This window comes from Mesoplodon mirus (assembly GCF_964341445.2).
Source record: "Mesoplodon mirus genome assembly, chromosome: 18".
Lineage (NCBI taxonomy): Eukaryota > Metazoa > Chordata > Mammalia > Artiodactyla > Ziphiidae > Mesoplodon > Mesoplodon mirus.
The window spans coordinates 25147637-25162604 of record NC_138994.1 but is presented as its reverse complement, the minus strand read 5'-3'; the positions used below and the strand labels follow the sequence as shown (position 1 = coordinate 25162604).

At 42.1% G+C, this 14968-nt stretch overlaps 1 long non-coding RNA gene across 2 annotated transcripts in view; it reads right to left on the bottom strand.

The window, feature by feature from the left end:
• Positions 1-1622: 1622 nt before the first annotated feature.
• The window catches only part of LOC309793592, a 33880-nt gene continuing 20534 nt past the window's right edge, over positions 1623-14968 (bottom strand). For both annotated transcript variants that reach the window (XR_014291933.1, XR_014291934.1), the window contains 3 exons: positions 9459-9578; positions 5852-5997; positions 1623-2012 (listed from right to left, as the gene is read on the bottom strand). This is a non-coding gene — a long non-coding RNA (uncharacterized lncRNA). The remainder of the gene's footprint in view (positions 2013-5851; positions 5998-9458; positions 9579-14968) is intronic.

The window sequence follows — 14968 nt, the reverse complement described above, 5'->3', positions numbered from 1 at the left end:
ATTAACAATTTGAAGCTGTGTTACATTAGTATTATGCAGTGCTACATTGTTAAGTTAGTTAAAATGTATCCCCATGCAGAGCACTGCTCTACCCATAGCTGTGAGCTTCTCTCTGGCCCAGGTGTTAACACGTAGATCTTCCAGTAAGCAGAGGTCTCAAGGAAACTTCCAGTGACCTTATGTAACATGTTTGTACACATATTACTAAAAACATCTTGGCTGGTGAGGTGGTTTGGGACTCCAAATTTTGAGAGTCAGATGTAATTCTTCTTAGTTGAGGGAGATAACTATGGCTTAACTCCCTGCCCAACCCTGCCCTTCCCCCAGCATATGCGGGCCAGTATTACTGTTTGGGTGGTTATATACCCCAGAGAGCACATGTTTTCAACCTGTAGGCAGGAAGGATTTCCCCATTGATGAATCATCGCAAGACAGTGAGTGGACTCATAACCATATCCTCAATTGTTTTCTGCTACTTACCTCTAGAATATTACATGTTGGAGTTGGAAGTAGTAAAATGAGGCAACAAATACGAATCATTTAAAAATAAAATCCATGTGCTTTTCTATATTTTAAATCACTAGTATCTCAGTCTGCTAAGCCTTCTGGGTTTTTCCTTCCCCATTGGTTAGATTTATTTTTATTCTGAATTGAAGAGAGAATTGTGGTTGTCTTGACGACAGAAGCCCATCTCATACAAGGATCCAAAGATGTGTGTTATAATAAGGTGGTTGATGGGACAGAGAGGAACATATCCACTTCCGCTCAATTTGGGTTGATCCTTAACAACTGTCTTAAAACAATCAGCCCAGTGAGGCCTTTGGCTCTGAAAGCTAGTTGGCCTTGCAGCAGTGGTGAATGGTCAAGAACTCGATTGTGGTAGTTAGTCCTCTGCTACTTGGTTCCATTCTTAGCTCATATCGTGCCTTTGTTTACAGGCCATAGTATATTGAAGGCCAAGACAAGAACCCAGAAATGTGCCGAGCCTTGCTCACACACGAAATCATGTGCAGGTAAGAAATACCTTGTTCTTTCCCTTTAATTAGCAAAGAGAAGATGAATTTATATCTCAAATCTAGGTGAATTCAGGTCTATTTTTTGGGTATATGTTTATCTTCTGTTAGACAATATAAAAACTGCTAGATTTGAGTATTTGGTAGTAAAGTGTCAGGCATCACAGTGGTTCTCGATTATTTATTAGATTTCATCCTAAAAGATGTATGTTTCCATTTTGATATCACATTGTTAATGGGTGCAAAGCAGTGCTGTCCCCTTTTTCCTTTCAATCAAGTAAAATACAATATAACCCTTTTAGTGTTAAAAAATATATGTGCTCAACTGCATTGCTAGTAAAATAAGAGTTCTATTGATGTCAGCAGAAACCTCTGTTTGGATAAGACATGAAAGTTATAGTTCCCCTTCATAATTCTTCCACTTAAAAATGTGACCATCCATACATAGGCCTCATTCCTCCCCACACGAACCCTGCAGCTGATCTCTTAATCTTAGTTACCTTTTATATAACTATGACAATGTAGCTAACATTTCTTAAATGTAGTGAGCTTTTGGAAGGATGGCAAAGATGAGTCACTGAAAAGTATAAACATTCATGTTTTCCACAAATGAGTATCTTTATTTTTGTCTGAAGCTACATTTGAAACCAGGTAAGCAGACCACATTCACTTCCATGGCCTCAGCCAACCCTCCACATGGAAGAGAGTAAACCAGAGAACAGCCTTTTAACTTGTAGTTTAGGATTCTAATTCTTCGTAAAATAGCACTGGCACCTTGCTTCTGATATATTCTGAGTAATTGGATAAAGCATGACGATGACGCTCTGCATCAGGGAAGGGCTACTAATGGCTTTGTCAACCACGCAGGCTCTCCTGGCACAGAGCGTTCTCAGCTCCTGGCTGTTACTGACCAAACCATTTAGGACTTTCAGCTGCCGCTTCGGCATGGGTGGGTTTATTTGCTGCCCATGGACCTGTGGGGAAAGCAATCTGAAAACTCTACAGGTGGAAATAAAATAGAAAAGAGATTAATGTGTTTCCTTAGTGAAGTCCCAAATAGTAACTTCTTCTGTAATAAGAAAAAAAAATACTTAAAGATATACTATGCCTTTCACACACAAGCCTACACTCTATTAATGCAGTTTATATTTTTCTTGTTCTTAAAATTCATTGGTCCAAAGTACTTTGGGTAACCCTATTGCATGAGCTGTCTAAAGGGCTTACTGCCATGGGATTGTTATTATTGTCTCTCTTTGAGACAAAACCCCTTTGACTTGATGGCACAGAACTCTTTCCATGGAATTCTGGGAGAGGTTCTGCATTTTTGGTAAACTGGAATCTATTATACCAATCATCATTATTACATCTTGCTAATACTGGTGATGAAACTCTTAAAAAGTATGGCCCCATGAAGGATTTTTTTTTTTTTTTCAGTACGTGGGCCTCTCACTGTTGTGGCCTCTCCCGTTGTGGAGCACAGGCTCCGGACACGCAGGCTCAGCGGCCATGGCTCACGGGCCCAGCCGCTCCGTGGCACGTGGGATCTTCCCGGACCGGGGCACGAACCCGTGTCCCCTGCATTGGCAGGCGGACTCTCAACCACTGTGCCACCAGGGAAGCCCCAAAAGAAACAATTATTGCTGTTACATGAAACATTTAAAAATAACTAGAATTATGACTGATAACATTTTACCAGGACATACTAGATTTTTAGGAATTCCATGTAATTTAACATACTAATCAAACATTTCTCTCTGAGATGGCTCAGGGGCCTTCTAAAGCATCTCAAAGTTAGCTGGAGATCAAAAGAACTGTTAGAATTGGCCAAACACTTATTCACTTAACCAAAGCAAGGAGATTTCAAACAAAAATACAGATCACAGACACAGGGAAAGGAACTCACAAGCTGTTATCAAAAGCAGTGTTCCAAGAAAACTTTGGAGGGAGAAACCAAAGCCAGTCTTGCCCTAACCCACTTCCAACAAAATCCATTTACCCAACTAAATTTAATCCAATTTTAGAAAATCCTGGTCATGCACAACTTGTTTTCTCAGTGTTTCCTTTTCACAAATTTTCATCACCTTCTGTATCCATCTTATTTTGCCCCTTATTTTCTTCTGCATTCAAAAACAAACAGCTCTAGTACAAAGTGACTTTCTTTTCTCTTTGTACTATCAGCCTGGTACCCAGCTGCTCACTTTGTTTATTATGTAGCTTCATAAATGCTTGAACATATGGAACTTCTTTTGTCTTTCTCTTCCAGTTACAAAATAACTCTAGCTGAAGGGTAGTACAGTCATTTAGGCTACCATTCAAAGACCACCTTTCCTCATTTTCAAGAATGTATCCATATGTTGGCTGAACAAAATTACAATAGAATTTCATTCTTTTCTTAGTCTTAGGTTTACAACTACAGGTTGACCAGTCTGCCAGGATTTTTCCCATTGGCTATCAGATGGAATTGAAGAAGCAGCACTTCCTATGTTTGAACCATAGAACACTCATACGCGGACTAAGAACAAAACAAAATCCTCACCACTAAGGGAAGCCTCAAACCAAAGGAACCAAAAGTCAAACAGAAACCAAAAACCAAACAGCACAAGACTCAAGTCAGCTTCCAAGTCTCAACTTAGCCTGTGACCTCTGTCCAAGTGGTGCACCTTCCAAATGAAATTTCCTGGAATGAAAAGTCACCCAAATGGGAACTAAAGTTCCCCCAAATGTACAGGGCTAAAAGGACCTTAGAGTGCATGCTAGGGGAGTTACCACATGCTGGCCGAGGTATCGCCACATCCCAAATGCTACTTTTCTGGTTTCCCAAAATAATCCCTTGGAGTAGGACATTCGGGGCAGTCCAGGAAGGAGGAAGAGAGGAACATCCTCAAGGCAAAGATGGCCTTGGCAGTTGCTAGGGTGGTCCCTCTTCTGCCATCTTCTCCTGCCCCAGAGTTCCAACTGCTGGGATGGCAGATGGGGTATGACTGGGGCTTGGCCTCTCCAGGCAAGGGTCCCAGGCAGTCTGGCCTTTAAAGGAATTCTCCAACCCTACACTCTCTCAAAAGAGGCTGGCATGGAGAAAATCATAGAGTGTCCAATCAAGTCACGGGATCCACAGGGGCCATCCCCAAGTCAGCCCCATATTGGGTACTAAATTTGATGCCGAAAACTCGACCTCTGTGCACCAGTGGCAAATCAAATCTCAGAGACAGAGGTTTGGAAGAAGTAGAAAAGAACAGCTTTACTGCTTTGCCAGCCAAAGGGGGACACACAAAACTGATGCCCTCAAAAACTGTGTGTCCCAATGCAGGAGGATCTGGTGAGGAGTTTTACAGCAATGGTTTAAGGACACAGTTGCTCCTAAGGATTAGTGTGTGTACAGGGCCTTAACTCCCTTTAATCTGGCCTCAGATGGTCTCTTGATGAGCTTCTCTGGAATGAAGAATGCTAAAATCTTCTATTTTGTGGGGGTTTTAGTTTGGTAAAGAGCCCAAAGATACTCTTACGGACATCCCTTTAAGGCCCTGAGGCTGTCCTTAACAAAGGCCCTCAACTTATCTTTAACTGAGGCCCTGACACTCTCCTTAACTAAGGACTGAGGCCGTCTCTAACTAAGGCCCTGAGTCTGTCTTTAACTAATGGCCTCACTCTTTCCCTAACTAAGGCCCTGACACAGTCCCTGACACGGCCCCTAATAACATGAGCTGTCCCTCATTAATGCCCTGATGCGGCCCATAACTGATGTACTGAAGATGGCACTAAGGTCCTGACCATGGCACTAATGACCCCAAATGTCTCTTACCAAGACCCTCAAGTTACCTCTGAGGCCCTAAAGATGTCCATAACTAAGTCCCTGACACTATCTCTAAGACCCTCAAGTTCTCTTTAACTGAGGCCACGACAATGTCCCTAACAAAGGACTTGATGCTGTCTCTAACTAAGGCCCTGAGTCTATCTATACCTAATGGCCTCACTCTTTCCCTAACTACGCCCTGATGCCGTCCCTAACCAAGGCCGTGACATTCTTCTTAACTAAGGACTTGCCGCTGTCCCCACCTAAAACCCTGACACTGTCTGTAACTAACGACCTGACTCCTTCCCTAACTAACACCCTAGTTTTGGCCCTAACTAACACCCTGACACTGATTCTAATTATGGCCATGATGCTGGCTCTAAGGCCCAGAATATATCCCTAAGTAACAGCCTGAATTTTGTCTAACTAAGGCTCTCACGTTATCTCTAACTTAGGCCCTGACGCTGTCCCTTATAGTCTAAGCTGTCACTAAATAATGCCCTGATCCTGTCCATAACTAAGGCCCTGAATATGTCCCTAAGTACATCTCTGACGATGTCCCTAACAGCCTGAACTGTCTCTTCAAGTTATCTCTGAGGCTCTGACACTGGCCCTTACTAAGGCCTCACCCTGGGGTTGTCCCAGGCTGCTGGGCAGTTTTCTCTTGTCCGCATCTCTAGCCAGCTGCCTGCCATTGGCCATTCTAAGATTCTGCGATGCAGTGGTCCCACGTGGGATGTGCCTGTGTAGGCTCACCTGCGGGAGGAGAGTCATGGCCACTCTGCCCTCCAGGGGACTGCGGCTCAGGAATCTGTCAGCCAGTGTCTGGACACAGGGTTCTGTGTCCTTGTTTGTTGTAAATCCCTTGGAGTTACCTCTAACATTTTTTAAATGGATCTCCCCCCTCAGCATATTTATGATTTAAATTATTTACCACATTAAAATTCAGGAATGACATTGTTAGAATGAGCAGGAAGACACCAGATGTCCCCCCCCCACAATGATCTATTACTTGGAGGATTTAAAATTCTAATGAGAAAACACTCACTCTCCTCACCCTCTTGGGTGTCAGCACAAGGCGGGAATCAGCTGCATTCTTTATTTATCCCTCTGATTTTCCAGAACCTTTCCTTCAGGGAGAAATCTCTGGGCTCTGTGGGAACTGTGAGTGGTGACCATGAGGTAAATCTGAGACTGAAAAGCAAGAGGAAGAGAGATAGAGGAGGAGATGAGAATCGGTGATGGGGAGAAGCAGGGGCATCCACGTTCAATCGCAGGCTGAGAGTCTGGGTTCATCTCCAACGAAGCTAAGGACCACCAGGGTCTGGCCCCACTGGCCTTGTCACCTGGTGTGGGGACTGGGGACAGCCAAACCCCCATGGCCACTCTCAGAGAAATAAAGAAGCTGGGAGGGCACCCCTGAGAGCCCGATTGAAAATGGTCATGCTGTGAAATAATAAGATGCCCTTTTCAGAAAAGTGAAGACTGTCCTCTTGGGTCTCAAAGACTTGCAAATACTCTGTGTCCTTCTGGAGGCATGTTGAAGCCTTCAGCCTTTGAGGGCAGTAATGGGAGTGCAGCTGGGCTCAAAACCATCCAGCACTCACTCCTTGAGGGTGCTGAGGATAACCAGTGTCCACACCCTGGGTGCTGTGGGGCCTGAAATCCCCTTATCACCTAGGACAGGAGGGGCCACACAGACACTCCACTGGACCACCACGGGGCTTGGCTGGTGGGCTACAGTCCTTTATCAGATATGGTTTGCAAACATCTTGTGCCATTTTGGATGGTGGATTATCTTATTCCTTGCTCCTTTTATACACAACTGTTTTTCATTTTGAGGAAGTCCAATTCATCTATTTTGTCTTTTGTTGCTTGTGCTTTTGGTAGCAAATCTAAGAAATCATGACCAAATCGAAGGTCACAAAGATTTACTCTCATGTTTTCTTCTATGAGTTTTTTAATTTTGGTTCTTACATCTAGGCCGTTGGTCCATTTTGTGTTGATTTTGTATACGGGTTGGGGGGAGGTAAGGGTCCAACTTTATTCTTCTGCATGTGGGTATCCAGTTGTTCCAGCACCTGTGCTGTTTGGGAGGAAATACCTGCAAAAGGTATTTTGCAAATACCAAAAAGGGCGTAATTTCTAAAGTATACAAACAGCTGATACAACTCAAAAACTAAAAAAATTAAAAAGTGGGCAGGAGGTCTAAATATACATTTTTCCAAAGAAGACATACAGATGGCCAATAGGCACATGAAAAGATGCTCCACATCGCTAATTATGAGAGAATGGAAATCAAAACTACAGTGAGTTATCACCTCATAGTGGTCAGAATGGCCATCATTAAAATGTCTACAAATAGGGCTTCCCTGGTGGCGCAGTGGTTGAGAGTCCGCCTGCCGATGCAGGGGACGCGGGTTCGTGCCCTGGTCCGGGAGGATCCCACATGCCGCGGAGCGGCTGGGCCCGTGAGCCATGGCCGCTGAGCCTGCGCGTCTGGAGCCTGTGCTCTGCAACGGGAGAGGCCACAACAGTGAGAGGTCCGCGTACCTCAAAAAAAAAAAAAAAAAAAAGAATTTCTACAAATAAATGCTGAAGGGGGTGTGGAGAAAAGGAAACCCTCCTACACTGTTGGTGGGGATGTAAATTGATACAGCCACTATGGAAAACAGTATGGAGGTTCCTCAAAAAACTAAAAATAGAATTACCATATGAACCAGCAATCCCACTCCTGGGCATATATCCAGACAAAACTATAATTCAAAGAGATACGTGCACCCTAGCGTTCACAGCAGCACTATTCACAATAGCCAAGACATGGAAGCAAGCTGAGTGTCCCTCAAAAGATGAATGGCTATAGAAGATGTGGTACATATATACAATGGAATATTACTCAGCCATAAAACAGAATGAAGTAATGCCATTTGCAGCTACATGGATGGACCTAGAGATTATCACACTAAATGAAGTAAGTCATAGAACGACAAATACCATATGCTATCACTTATATGTGGAATCTAAAATGAGACCCAAATGAACCTATATACAAACAAAAACAGACTCACAGATTTAGAAAACAGACTTGTGGTTGCCAAGGGGAAGACGGGGGGAGGGATGGATTGGGAGTTTGGGATTAGTAGAAGCAAACTATTATATATAGGGTGGATAAACAACAAGGTCTTACTGTACAGCACAGGGAACTATATTCAATACCCTGTAATAAACCATAATGCAAAAGAATATGAAAAACAGTATGTATATATGTATGTGTGTGTGTGTATATATATCTGAATCACTTTGTTGTACAGCAGAAATTAACACGACTTTGTAAGTCAACTATACTTCAATAAAATAATTTTTTTAAATTAGGTTGAGATTATACCATCAATTAATTTGAAGGCACTTTTATAAAGTAGGCCTTATTTCTTTTGTCCTTTCATCCTGGGACAAATGTATAACAGATAGAAACTAACCTGGATTACTCCAGGCTGAACTCATATCACACAGAACTTTAATTGTTGAACAAACCATTAATACCAGTTACACCATGGGATGTCCTGATCCAATATCAAGTTTGTAAACCTTGTATCAAGCCTGCAGAATCCACTAAATTTGGAAATTCAAACTGAAATGAAGCCAACTATCCCATGACTTCTCTAAAACTAGTTCTACAACAATCAATTGGAAACCATATGCAATCAAATGAATGTAGACAGAAACAACTATACCCTTCCTTTTTTTTACATTTTAGATGAAGACGGTATTTAAGGTGATGTCTTGGGCCATTCCAAGGTGTTACTCAATTTCCTGGGTATCTCCCATGCAAACAGGATGTACACGTGTTAGTTAACGTGTTTGTGCAACTACATGAAGGTAGTTAATACCACAAAACTGGATACGTAAAATGAATTAAATGCTAAAGTCATGTTTTGTATTTGTAATGACAATGAAAAAAAAGTGTAGTGCTGATATTTGTTACAAAAACGAACGTTAAAAACATCCTTAGTGAAAAAAGCCATACAGAAAAGGCCACCCAGGGCTTCCCTGGTGGCACAGTGGTTGAGAGTCCGCCTGCCGATGCAGGGGACACGGGTTCGTGCCCCAGTCCAGGAGGATCCCACATGCCGCGGAGCAGCTGGGCCCGTGAGCCATGGCCGCTGAGCCTGCACGTCCAGAGCCTGTGCTCCGCAATGGGAGAGGCCACAACAGTGAGAGGCCCACGTATTGCAAGGGGGAAAAAAAAGGCCACCCAGATCCCATACTCATCTTGTCTGCTTCAAATCCATCAAGGTTGTCCAAATGAGGGGAAAACTCAGTAATGGTTCCAGAAAAAGAAAACTGGATCAGGATGGAAAAAGACATTTTCATACAGTTGGGAGAGCAGATGAAAGTTGAAGTGGGCCTGTGTATTAAATTATAATGTGGACATCATGATTTCCTCATTTAGGGATTATGTGCTGGTTCCTTGGGTAAAACACACTGAGCATTTTGTGTGAAGTGGCAAATGTGAGTACTTTTTGCCATTATTGAAACTTTTCTGTACATTTTTAGTTGCTGGAAAGTAAATTACTTTTCTAAACAACCATGTCAGTACCATGCCAGAAAATCAGATAAGACAGCCATCAAACTTAGTTATAGAGGCCAAGACTTACCCAAACCAAGTTCAACCAAAGTTGTGATACTTATTTCCCTTGTAGGAGTCCGCATGGTATTAACAGGCACCATGGGAAGAGTATATTAGTAGCTACCATGTCTTGGGTCCTGTGGATGACCTGGGGTGCAGTAGAAACGGTGAGATTTTAGTATTACAATTTTTCACATTACTTCAAAAAATATGCTAAAAAATAAATTCAGTAAAGTTGCAAAATATGGAATCAATATACACAAATCAGTTTTATTTCTGCACACTAATAATGAACCACCAGCAAGAAAAATCAAGAAAACAATCCCATTTACAATTCCATCAAAAAGAACAAACTATTTAGGAATAAATTTAACCAAGGACACGAAAGACCTGTACCCAGAAAACTATAAAGCACTGATAAAGAAATTGAAGACATAATAGAAAACAATATTCCATGCTCATGCATCAGAAAAATTACTATTATTAAAAATGTTTATTCTACCCAAAGCCATCAACAAACAGTGCCAGGAAAACTAGACACCAGACTCCAAAGAACAACACTGGTCACCATCTACACTGCACATAAAACTAACTAAAGTGCACAATATTCCACATTAAACCCTTTCTCTCCTGAGTCCCCTGAAGATGCACCCCACCCAGCCAGCAGTCAGCTGCACAGGAAGATTCTCCACACTTGCTCATTTTTTCCTCTTGTGGAGTCTCCTCACCAGTGGTTCCTGAGAAAACCCAGCTCCTGTTAGTGTGGACAATGCCTCATGGTCCAGAAACCTAAGCCCTGACAGGAGACAAAGCTCCTGTCTGCTTGTCACAGAGCAAAGTCTGTGGGCAGGGTGCACCTGTGCCCCCAGGGTCAGACAGGTGGGTTCGGCGCCCCCTGTGGGACGTCAGAGAAGTGCCGGGAGCGCCGCACTCACAAACCCAGAGGCCTCATCCGGAAGGCAGCTCTGCTGTATATACTAAGTTTGGAAATCCAAACTGAAATGGAGCCAAGTATCTCACTGTATCTTCTCAAAACATGGTTAAGGAACAATTAATCAGAAACCATATGTAATGAAATGAATGTAGACACAAACTTCACAACTTAAACCAAAATTCACTCAAAATTGCCCATAGACAAATTTAAATTACCAAACTATAAAAATCCTAGGAAAAAAAAAGAAAATCTACATGACCTTGGGTCTGGTGACCTTATTCAGAAAACCGAAAGACAAACCACAAACTGCAAGAAACTATTTCCAAAACACGTATCTGATAAAGGATCTGTACTCAAATTATGCCAACAACACCATTAAAATTTGGGAAAGATTGAAACACACACCTAGCCCAAGAAGATAAACAGGCAGTAAATAAGCATACAAGAATATACTCAAAATGCTGGTGGAATGCATGTACAACCAACTTCGGAAGACAGTTTGGCAGTTTTTTCCAAATCTAAACAGTCTCACCCTAGGATCCAAGAAGTGTACCTCTTGTATTTAGACAATTGCTTTGAAAAACTGTGTTCAAACCAAAACTAGCATCAAGTAATGCACAGCAGCTCTTATTCATAATGGCTAAAAACTTAAAGATATCAGGATGTCCTTCTGTAGATGAATTCATAAGCAAATTAGGGCACATACATGTCGAGGGGAGCAGAATACACCACCGCAAAATATGCCCATTTGACAAAAGGATTATTTTGGACTGATTAATTTAAGAAACAGGCCCAGGAGAATCTTTCAAAATCAAGCAGAAAATGCCCTTTTATGAGGTAAATTTACAATTATTAAGGGTATCTCCATTTGTAAGGGCACATCCCTCTCTGGACCAGGAATTGAATGATGACTAAATATCAAGAAAAGCTTGTTGGGACTTCCCTGCTGGTCCAGTGGTTAAGACTCCATGCTCCCAATGCAGGGGGCCAGGGTTCAACCCCTGGTCAGGGAACTAGATCCCGCATGCTGCAAATAAGAGCCCACATGCCGCAACTAAAGATTCCACAGGCCTCAACTAAGACCCAGCGCAGCTAAATAAATAAATGTTAAAAAAAAAAAGCTTGTCAATGAAACAGGCCTGGATATAAATCTGTGTAACAACCATACCCTTGTTTACTGTGCTTTGCCTAATAACCTCCCTTAAATGGCTTCCTCCATTCCCTAACATCTTTTTTTGTTCTCAGCAGAAGCATTTAAGGTAATGGCTTGGGCCATTTCAGGGAGTGACTCAGTTTTCCTGGGTATCTTTCAAGTATACAGGAGGTATGGATGGTATATATTAAACTTCTGATTGTTTTCTCCAGTTCATCTCCTTTTCATTATAAGGGAGATCTCAATGAAGAACACAGAAGAGTAGAGGGAAAATTATTTTTTCTCTCATATACATGCAATGCGATAGTATTCAGCGATATAAAGGAATGGACCATCAACCCAGGCAAAAAAAAAATAGATGCATCTAACACTTACATTGCTAAGTGAAAGCATCAAGTCTTAAGTGCTACACACTGTATGACCTCATTTATATGACATTCTAGAAAAGGCAACACTGACATGGCAAACAGTTTATGGAATATGTGGTTGAAACAGTCCGTATAATACTTTAGTGGTGAATAGCTGTCAACTATGTATTTGTCTACACCCACAGATTTTTACAACCCAACAAGTAAATTACAATCTATTCAAATTTAGCTACTTAGGATATGGGAGTGTCAAAGACTGGCATACAGAATGTAACAAAGAATCTAACTGATTTACAAATGTATGAAAAAACTCACTGTTGGTGGTGGGACAAAATGGGCTGACCTAAGTTAACTTTGGAAATGAGCGGACTCTGTAGGCCAAAGGCAAAATATACCGTACATACACAGTGGACTCTAAGTTCTTTCCCATGAGGGGTAGCAGCTAACAGTACTGAAACTACTATATCAGTAATCGAATGGAACAAGCAGTGAATTTAATAAACGACAAATGGTGGAAGCCAGGTTTCTGACCACTGGAGTGGGAAGTCACAGACAAAGAGAGAAGGTTACAATATCCATGTCATAACAGATCAGGTTGGAGATATCAGTATAAACTATCTTTAGCCTAACAGAGATACACCTAATTATAAAGATTTCCATGTGGAACTATGTGTATATGCATAGGCTAGGATACATGCACGTATTTCCATGCACTGTCAGCTGAGCATATTTAGCTCCCACATGTAAGTTTTTAATATCAGTCTCTAATAAAAGGAACAAGGGCTCTCAGAAGAAAGGGCTGATGCTAGGACTGAGACAGTAAATATATGAAGCAGGATAATCTTAAAATATCAGAAAGTAAAGAAGTACCAAAAATTAAAAAAACCCACAAAAGAAAAATTATGTAAAATGAAAACAGGAGCAAATGGAAAAAGCTCTCAACAGCCAAAGCAAGAATGAACTAAGCAGTCTAATAATGTAGTGCTGGATTATAAACAAAAGTTAAAAGTTAAAGTTTCATGTGTCCAAACTGGTAAAAATAAATTACATAGTTTTTGATGAATGGTGTTAAATAGAAATCTCCTATGCAGAAAGTTTCTAAACAATTCATATAGACACTCAGCTGTCCATCAAGGATGTGAAGCTAACCCCTCTCTCCTCAAGTGTGGGTTCTGCATTATGAATTCCTCCTACATAAGACACACAGGATGGACATGGAAAAAAATTAACCTCACTGTGGGAAAACTTGACAAACACTACTTCAGCTAGGTGACCAAAATTAAGAAAATAAGTGAGAAGTTCCCTTAAGATCCTGTCCTCTTGATATATAGTGAAGAGGAAGCACTTCACCTCTGTGATCTGCTTTTTCAAAGCCAAGTCTAACCACGACAAAACCACCAAGCAAATCCCAGTGCCCGGCAGTCTATAAAATACCTGACAAGTCCTCCTCCACACTGTCAAGGTCATGGAAACAAGGAGAGTCTGAGCAACTGTCAAAGCCCAGAAGAGACTAAACAGACATGATGACCCCACGTCCTCTGAGATCCTGGAACAAGGAAAGGTATAACAAAGGGAACGTGAATAGGGACTTCAGTTAATAATAAAGTATCAATATTTCTTCATTATTTGTGATGATTCTGTAGAAAATTAGACAGGAAAAATTAAAAGTTAAATAAGAGAAAACTACTGTAACAGGAAATCTAGAGGAAACGGGTGATTTCTTTGTAGAAACACGTTACCAAAATGAACCCTAAATTAAGGAAAACACAAAAAGAGCAATTAATCACTGAGGAACCTCTTCCCCATACTGGTTACCCTATCACTGTTCCAGGGTTTCCCTCTCCCAGGACAGGGAAGGAGCAGGGACAGAGCTGTTTGGCAGTTCCCCTAGTATATGACCTCACCCAGTGTCTTCACCTCCCCCAGCCACGCCTACCCAGTGTGAACACCTGAGGATGGATCAGGGAGTATTGATTCGGATGTGTCAACTAGGACTTTTTTTTATTCCCAGCGACTGGACACACTTACTGAAGTAAAATAAATTAGTATTTATTGTAAGGGTAGAAATACATTAATACTTGCAAGTGGCAAGTTGAAGAATGGGTTTGGACCTGGCAGGTCCAGTGGCTCACACTCTCTCCGTGTGATCTTGCTTCTCTCCAAACCTCTGTCCTGCTCAGTGCCTTTGGGGGACCCCATTCACAGGCACAGGCTCTCTCACTGCCCTTGGGCCAACAGCTATTCTAGGCTGACAACCACTCACCATCCATTTTCCGAGAAAGAGTTTCTCCTTTTCCTGGATTCCAATAAAGTCATGGTTTTAAATGCCTTTGGTCTGGCTTGGGTTACAGTCTCATACTTCCCCCATCACCAGAAGATGGAAAATGGGACTGGCTAGATGTGGGCTGTAAACCCATCTTCGAGCTGGGTGGAACATGGGGTCATCCTTCTGGAACTGTTTGGACTGGAAGCAGGTGAGATGCAATTCCCAAAGGAAAACTGAGGCACTTGGGCATGAGAACAGATGCTGGCTGGGAGAAAGCAACAGATTCTATGTCAATGACAGCTCACTGTAGAGCATAGAATCTGACACAAAAGGAAGAAAGGGGTTCACTCAGGGTCAGGGGCTGCAGCTACTTATCTAGTGCTTTTACTGTCCTCCCAAGACTGCAAGAAGTTCTTTCACTTGCTGAAAAGTCAGGATTATTGGTGGTGGTAAACTCAAGTCTCCTGCCTTGGGCACTAGGTCCTCACATCTCAGAGGTTGGCCCAGAACAGCCCATGTGCCCTCAGAAGACACACAGACCTCATTCCTGCCCCTGAGAGGTGGGAGCCCTGGAGCTATGCCATCTCCCTGGCCATATTAATCACCCATCCCTGAAAAACAATACTGCTCCTTTTCCAGTTTCTTCTGTCTCCTTTACTAAGGGAAGAAACCAAATGCTAGGGTGGTAAGGGAACTCTTGTGCAATGAAGTAACAGGAGGCTCAAGAATTATTCCATGCCATGGAACCCATAATTGGCAGGCTTTCCAGAGGTCACATGGATGCATATGGCTCTCCAAGACAATGCAGTCTCAGTGT